This window comes from Lynx canadensis, chromosome A3 (assembly GCF_007474595.2).
Source record: "Lynx canadensis isolate LIC74 chromosome A3, mLynCan4.pri.v2, whole genome shotgun sequence".
NCBI classification, from domain to species: Eukaryota; Metazoa; Chordata; class Mammalia; order Carnivora; family Felidae; genus Lynx; species Lynx canadensis.
The window spans coordinates 83294865-83301801 of NC_044305.1; the positions used below are offsets into that span (position 1 = coordinate 83294865).

General features: G+C 46.6%; 1 long non-coding RNA gene across 2 annotated transcripts; it reads left to right on the plus strand.

The window, feature by feature from the left end:
• The first annotated feature begins 2754 nt into the window (after positions 1–2754).
• Positions 2755–4808, plus strand: LOC115510648. Of its 2 annotated transcripts, none has more exons than XR_003967788.1 (3): positions 2755–2935; positions 4400–4401; positions 4797–4808. It is a non-coding gene; the product is annotated as an uncharacterized LOC115510648 (long non-coding RNA). The 2 variants fall into 2 exon arrangements; XR_003967787.1 differs by having other exon boundaries at positions 2755–2907.
• The last annotated feature ends 2129 nt before the right edge of the window (positions 4809–6937 follow it).

A 6937-nucleotide genomic window follows, 5' to 3' on the forward strand; every position in this document is an offset into this window, starting at 1 on the left:
TCTGCTAATTAGATCAAAAACCAATAATTTCAGTGGCACTTTATACTTTAAAGTACTTCCACCATCATTACTTCACCTTATCCTCATGGAAATATGGGGAGCCAGGCAGGATTGTCTGCATTTTAGAATGGGATCCTAAGACTCAGGGTATCTAACTTATTTTTCCACAAATCACCATCTTGGGAAATCACAGGCAGAATTTGGTCTTCTGTCTTCAACTTCTACTATACTCTCACTAAACTAAAGATTTACAATGTAAATTATTTAATATATTGTATATGAGCATAGAGGTAATTATTTAATAAATTTATATAATTTTTATAAATTTATATATTCATATATATGAATTTATAAATATATATAATTTATTTATATAATTACCTCTATGCTCAAATACAATATAACTATAACAATAAAAGTATATATGTTTTAATTCCTTGCCCTACACATAGAGTAAATAGGATACTGTGGTAGTAATATTATTATCCAGTAAATAATCACTCCCTCCCACCTCTCTATCCCTATTCCCTACCCTGTGACTTGCTTTGATCTTATGATGAGTGGAGTTATATCCATGTAACTTTGGGATTGGCAATGTGCTTCCTTGGCCAGCAGTATATTAATATTATAACATTACAATATTATAAAACTATTATAATATAAAATATTATAAAATTATAATATTATATTAATCTGACTCTAAGCACAGATATGAAGTATGCTTCACGGTTGGACTGTGTGTTTTGGGCAACCACTGAACCAAGGTATATTAGAAACATGTGGAGCATATCTAGATCCAATCAGGAGCTTGAAGCATACCCAGCCACAGCCAGCATGAATCACATCAATGTGAGTGCATACACAGATGCATGAGTGAGAATAATGCGAATTGTTGCATATCTATGACTGATATGGTTACTTTGACTGCTTAGTGCTTTTTACTGAAGACTATTTAAATATAGTGCTAGAAACTGTAAATATGAGTAAATATTGATTGATTTAAATAGCTTTCACCATGATAGAGCTCATGAATAATCCTTAGTATTTCTGGGCCTTCCTCAGTCTATGCAACTTCTGGAAGAGAAGATTCTCTTTCCATAGGGAGCAGTGTTACACAAGCTTTGGGCGGTACCGGCCATAGATCAAAGCCTGGTTACTCCTTCAGAGAAACAGGAATCAGGAAAAGACATTCCAAAATCAAATTCATTCCAATCTAACTTACAAGCTAACCCTTGGTTTTATAGGATACCAGATGGGATTTGGGAGTGCAGAGAGGTTGTTCAACATGTAATGTGGTATAATATGGTTCTATGAGTCTTGGCCCACCTTTCTTCCATGTCATTCATTTTTAACAGTTATTGAGTAATTCCTCATCATTAGGCTGTCTTGAAAAAATTTTTCTAGGATTTCAAATCCCATAGGGAAAGGCCCAAGTAACATGGCTTTGTCCAGATGGGAAGGAGGCAATTGCTGTGGCTTACGTAGGAATTCCCACAAAACCCAGTCATTCAGGCTTCACCTGGATGACTACTAGAACTTGGCTCTGCGTTTTTTTTCCCCATAGGTAAAAGCAGTCAGAAGAGAATACAATCAGAAACACAGGCCACTTTGCAGCCTCAACTTTGAATTATCTAAGAAGGGAGTTGACCTGTAATGCCCGAAGTTCCGAAACCTCCCACAAAAGTCCACCAGAGTCGTAAGTCAAAGCCAAGCGGCAAGGGTCGTTTATTGCAGGTTCGAACCTGGTCCTCTGCGCACTCATCGCCGGTGACGCAAGAGGCCACGATCAGGGTTGGTACAGCGTTTTTATAGACAGAGACAAATAGCACAGGGGAGGTTTCAAATTATGAGGGGCCTGATTAGTTGATTTTAAAGTAAGGACATTTGTTGTTCTCTGATTGGGCGTCCCTTGTCTGTCCTTTGGCGGGAAGGCTTTGTCCGTTACTTGTGGCGGGAGGAAAAAAGGGGGAAGGGGGAGGGGGTAGGGTAGGTGGGGAATGTGCTAAGCAAGCAGGTTTACAGAAGCGAGAAATGCCGGTTAGTTTATGTATAATCACTCATTCCATTACATATCAGACTACATTTAGGAAGGTTTACAACCCATTCTACTACACAGCGGGTTACATTCAGGAAGGCCTCACAATGCTCGTAGCAAACAGCAAGCAAAACAGACTTCTCAGCAATTGTATTTCTTATCAAAGATCCATAATAAGCAGAAAAGAGAACTTTAGCTTTAAACTAAGGCAGGGCTGTCATTTGGATTGTTCCTTTCATTCCCCCCTTTTCCTTGTGCCTAAAGAGCCAATCTTGGGTCTTTTAAGCCTCTGTTTGTAATGTCTCGAGCAGTAGGTACTGAGTTTGTAAGACCATTAATTGTACAGCATTGAACCTGTCTTGGACAAAATTAATAATTTTGTTTTGATGCAGGGCCTAATGTGAGAGCGAGAAGTAGGATGGCTAGAGGCCCGAGTAAAGTAGAGAGCAGGGTAGTTAACCATGGGGATGCACTGAACCAGGATTCAAACCATCCAGCCTCCTGTTCTCTTTCCTTTTTTCGTTTATTTAGCCCTTCTCGGACCTTGGCCATAGAATCTCTTACTATTCCTGTGTGGTCAGCATAGAAACAACACTCTTCTCCTAGTGCTGCACAGAGACCACCTTGCTGTAGGAACAGCAGGTCTAATCCTCTCCTATTTTGTAAAACTACTTCCGAGGGGAGGTTAGGGACCTTTCAAGCGAAGTGATGGCAGTTTCAATTCTTTCCATATCTTTGTCACCGCTTCTCTAAGTATACTAAATCCCTTGTTTTGTATAGTTAAGGCCGAGATCCCTGTCCCTGTTCCGATGGCCCCGAGTCCGAATATGGTGGCTAGTGTTAGAGCCCCTGCAGTAATGAGTGCTCTCTTAGTTACTCTTTTGGGTGCTATCCCATCTGGTCTACATACTCAGTTGTGTGGTATATGATTTTTGGGAACACAATTACCATTACACAGAATTCTGACTGATTGAACATATCCTTGTAGAGACAAGGGGTTAATCCCGCATAAGAACAAAGCCACCATGAGTTTATTGGTGGAATAATCCAGTTTTCTGAAGTATTGAATATATTTCTGTTACTTATGCATAAGTGGCTATATTTTGTTGGCACTGTTCCTATACATGTCCCATTCCCCGTAAGCACTGGTAGTGTGAGGCCGGGTCTTCTCTGTCCCCAACTGCAAGCATCTGAGTTGTTCGCAGTGCTATATTTCCTACTATTGCTACTGACTCGTAAAATGGAGGCTTGTGGAATAGCACAGCCAACAAGCTTCTGTTTCATTGGTTTAGTATGGTTTAAGGCCTTATAATGGTATTCATCATTACCCATAAGGGTCATCTTTGAATGGGTTTGAATTTTTGGGGTTTTCTTGAGTAGTCCCGGTTACAGTGACCACCTGAGTGGCCAGAGGATTAGTACCCTTATTTGTGGACCTCGGGGTAGTATTGGGCTTACTTGTGGGCCATACTGACTGGTTTGGCCCTAGTAGTGTTGGTGAGGCTTTGGGTTTTATTTTTAATCTTATCTGAATAACAGTTGCAAAGTAAGGCGGTCCCCGATACAGGTAAATTCCCCAATTTAGTCCCGTAATCCATCTCGTCTCCTTTTTCCGTCCTCTAGGAATTTGATACGAATAAGGTTACAGGCACGGGTTTGCTTGGGACAGGGCTGGCAAATTTCATGTCAATATAATGGGGTTTTACCTCCCAATTAAAGTATAGGTATATGGGGGTTGCTCGCAATACTTATCAGTCCGTAGGAGGTGAGCAGGAGCACGCTAATGTGTGTTCCTCCATTGTGGGTCAGGAGCTGCTGCAACAGTCTTGGTATGGGACACCCGGCCTTTGGTCTCAGCCGGTTTTCGGGGTCCGGTTTTCGACGCAGAGTCAATTTTAAAGGATGGGTCTTACTCTGGTCAACTGTCCAGGCGGTGTTGGCTTCCGGCACGAAGTCTTCTCGAACCGCAAAGGATCAGCTGGTCGGGCGGGGCGTAATGGATCCAGGTGGCAATCCCGTCGACTTTGAGAGCAGTGGGTGTGGTTAGGATCACAATGTAGGGTCCCTTCCACCGTGGTTGGAGGGTCTCTTGCTTGTGTCTCCGCACGTATACCCAATCTCCGGGTCGGTAGTGATGCGGCTCAGGAGGGGGCCCGCTCTCATAAATGGCTCTCAATCTGGGCCAAACTTTCTGGTGGGTGCGCTGGAGTTCCCTCAGGGAAATAAGAAGTTTATGATCATCAAATTCAGTTAACACATTAGACTGTAGGTTGGGAATTATGGGGGGGGGCACTCCATACATGATTTCAAAGGGGGTTAATCCCAGTTTGTAAGGGAGTTCCGCACCCTGAACAGAGCGTAGAGGAGTAAGACTACCCATTAGCGCCAGTCTCCATGGTCAATTTGGTTAGGGTCTCTTTTAGGGTTCTATTCATTCTTTCTACCTGTCCTGAGCTTTGGGGTCTATATGCACAATGTAGAAGTGGCAGGGCTCTCTGTCTTACCTTGTATTACTGAATACACTTTTGCCAAATAGTGGGCTTGCGTGCAGCAGCCCGGAGACCCCCATTAGAGTCTGGCGATAAATGCGCAGCCGTCCCCTACCTTCTGCCGTGTTGTGGTCCCAGCCATCCTGTGGGGGTCGGGTCAAGGGAAAAGCTGCATTAATGAGATCAAGGTTAGCAGTGGGTTGGCCGTCATCTCCAGGAACCAGCTTTCTTGCTTCCAATTGAATTCTTTCTCGCTCCTCGGTGGTGAACAGGATCGGAGGAGCTGCTGACAATCATCCCAGGTGGGTTGGTGGGTAAACATAACACTGTCTAAGAGACTTATTAAATCTTTAGGGTTGTCAGAAAATCGGGCATTCTGGGTTTTCCAGTTATATAGGTCACTGGTAGAGAAGGGCCAGTATTGAAGTCGGGGTTCCCCGTACCATCGGGAGGCCCTATTTCCCGTAAGGGTAAAGCTACGGTGGAGTCAGGAAGGCGGAGTCCTGGCTCATGAGGGGCCCGCCTACGGGTGCGTCCAGCCGGCCTTTGGACTTCGCCCCCACTAGGCATGGGCGCGGGTTGAGCCTCCCTATTCTCTAGTTCTCCTATGGGCTGGGCTACGGGAGGCTCTGCCGGCGCAGCAGGGATAGGGGCAGCTTGCGGAATGAGAGGAGGAACCTGGTAAGGGGGAGGGTCAAGGGAAAGTAAGTCTTGGCTGTCGGGGAGAACAGGGGGTGCAGTTGGAGTTGGCGGCTTGGGTGGGTTGATAGGTTTAGCCGCTAGAATTTTGCATGGCCCTGTTGTTAAAAAGAGGCCATCCAGGGAGTGGGTTTTCTACTAAATCTTGCCACACCAGAATATAGGGAATCTGATCCGAGTGACCTTCTTTCCCTGGTAGGAAAATTATTGATTTTACTTTAAGGACCACGGGGAGGCAGAAGGTTCCCTCTGTAGGCCAATTGACCCCAAAGGTGGGCCATTCAGAGCGGCAATAGGTGATCAACTTCCTTTTGCGAATGTCTAGGCTTAAGTTGTGTCCCCTAGCTTTTACGTCCCTGAAGTTGGCGAGAAGGAGGGAAGAGGGTGCTCTGCGTTTGGCCCATGTTATGATTCTGAGGAAGAGGAGAAGAGAAGGGGGCGCGGGCAACACGGACGTGGGGGAAGGGGCGCCGCTGGCCAGGGGGCGGGAGGGAAAGCCGCAGGGAGCTGAGGAGGAGAGAGGAACAAAGGATGGAATAATTAATTCTGATCAGCCGAAAAACACTTAATTCCAGTAAAACATCCGACCCATGAAAAAAACAAGAACTAACAAGAATCTTTCGCAGCGGTTCCAACTTTCTGGTGCCGTCTCGGCCAGCCAACAGAGAGGGTTGTGGCTAGGACGGCGGTAATTACAAGGGCCCAGGGTGACGATACATTTAGACTGACATAGAAGCACTCGCGTACTCGCCCGTCCGCGTCCCTCTCGGGAACTTAGGTGCCTCTTAGCATGGGCGGGCAGGTATAATCCCCCTGCTTGGATCAAAATAAATTTTGACCGCCTTAAGCCGTATGAGGATCACCGCGGAAGTCGGGTTAGAGCCCACTCGAATCCCGTAGCTTATGCCGTGGGACTACACATAGGGTAAGTCAGGTGCGTGCCCCTGACTCCCAACAATCATTCCAGTCAGTTTAACAGACAGACACACAGACACACATCACATCAAAATACGGGTAACAATTGGCATGCCTAGATGGTTTTTCTTTTAGACGCGTAGAGATATTTCTTAGCACTCTGGTAGTTCATAGAGAAAATGAAAGTATTTAGTTCGCAGGCGCGTTGGGCGTAAGCAGCCCACAGAAAAGAATCCTGATGGGCCAAAAAGGTCCCCCGATGGACCAAGAAGGTCCCCAGATGGGCCAAGAAGGCCCCCAGATGGGCCAAGTAGGCCCCAGACGGGCCAAGAAGGCCCCCAGACGGGCCAAGAAGGCCCCCAGATGGGCCAAGAAGGCCCCAGACGGACCAAGAAGGCCCCCAGATGGGCCAAGAAGGCCCCCAGATGGGCCAAGAAGGCCCCAGACGGGCCAAGAAGGCCCCCAGATGGGCCAAGAAGGCCCCCAGACGGGCCAAGAAGGCCCCCAGATGGCCAAGAAGGCCCCAGACGGGCCAAGAAGGCCCCCAGATGGGCCAAGAAGGCCCCCAGATGGGCCAAGAAGGCCCCAGATGTCAGTGGACGTCTCCAACTGACCCCGGCTGGGTGCCCTATAGCGCGTCCGCCAGGGTCACACCAGCTTCCAGACAGAACCGGTTCTCCAGAGAAGAAACACAGATCAGAGAGAAAAGGAAGAACTTTAGAGCCGGCTTACTTACCGATCGGAATCAGATACGACCCGTTGACCAGAAGTCTGGTGGGCTCGGGGGGATCTCGGTGGA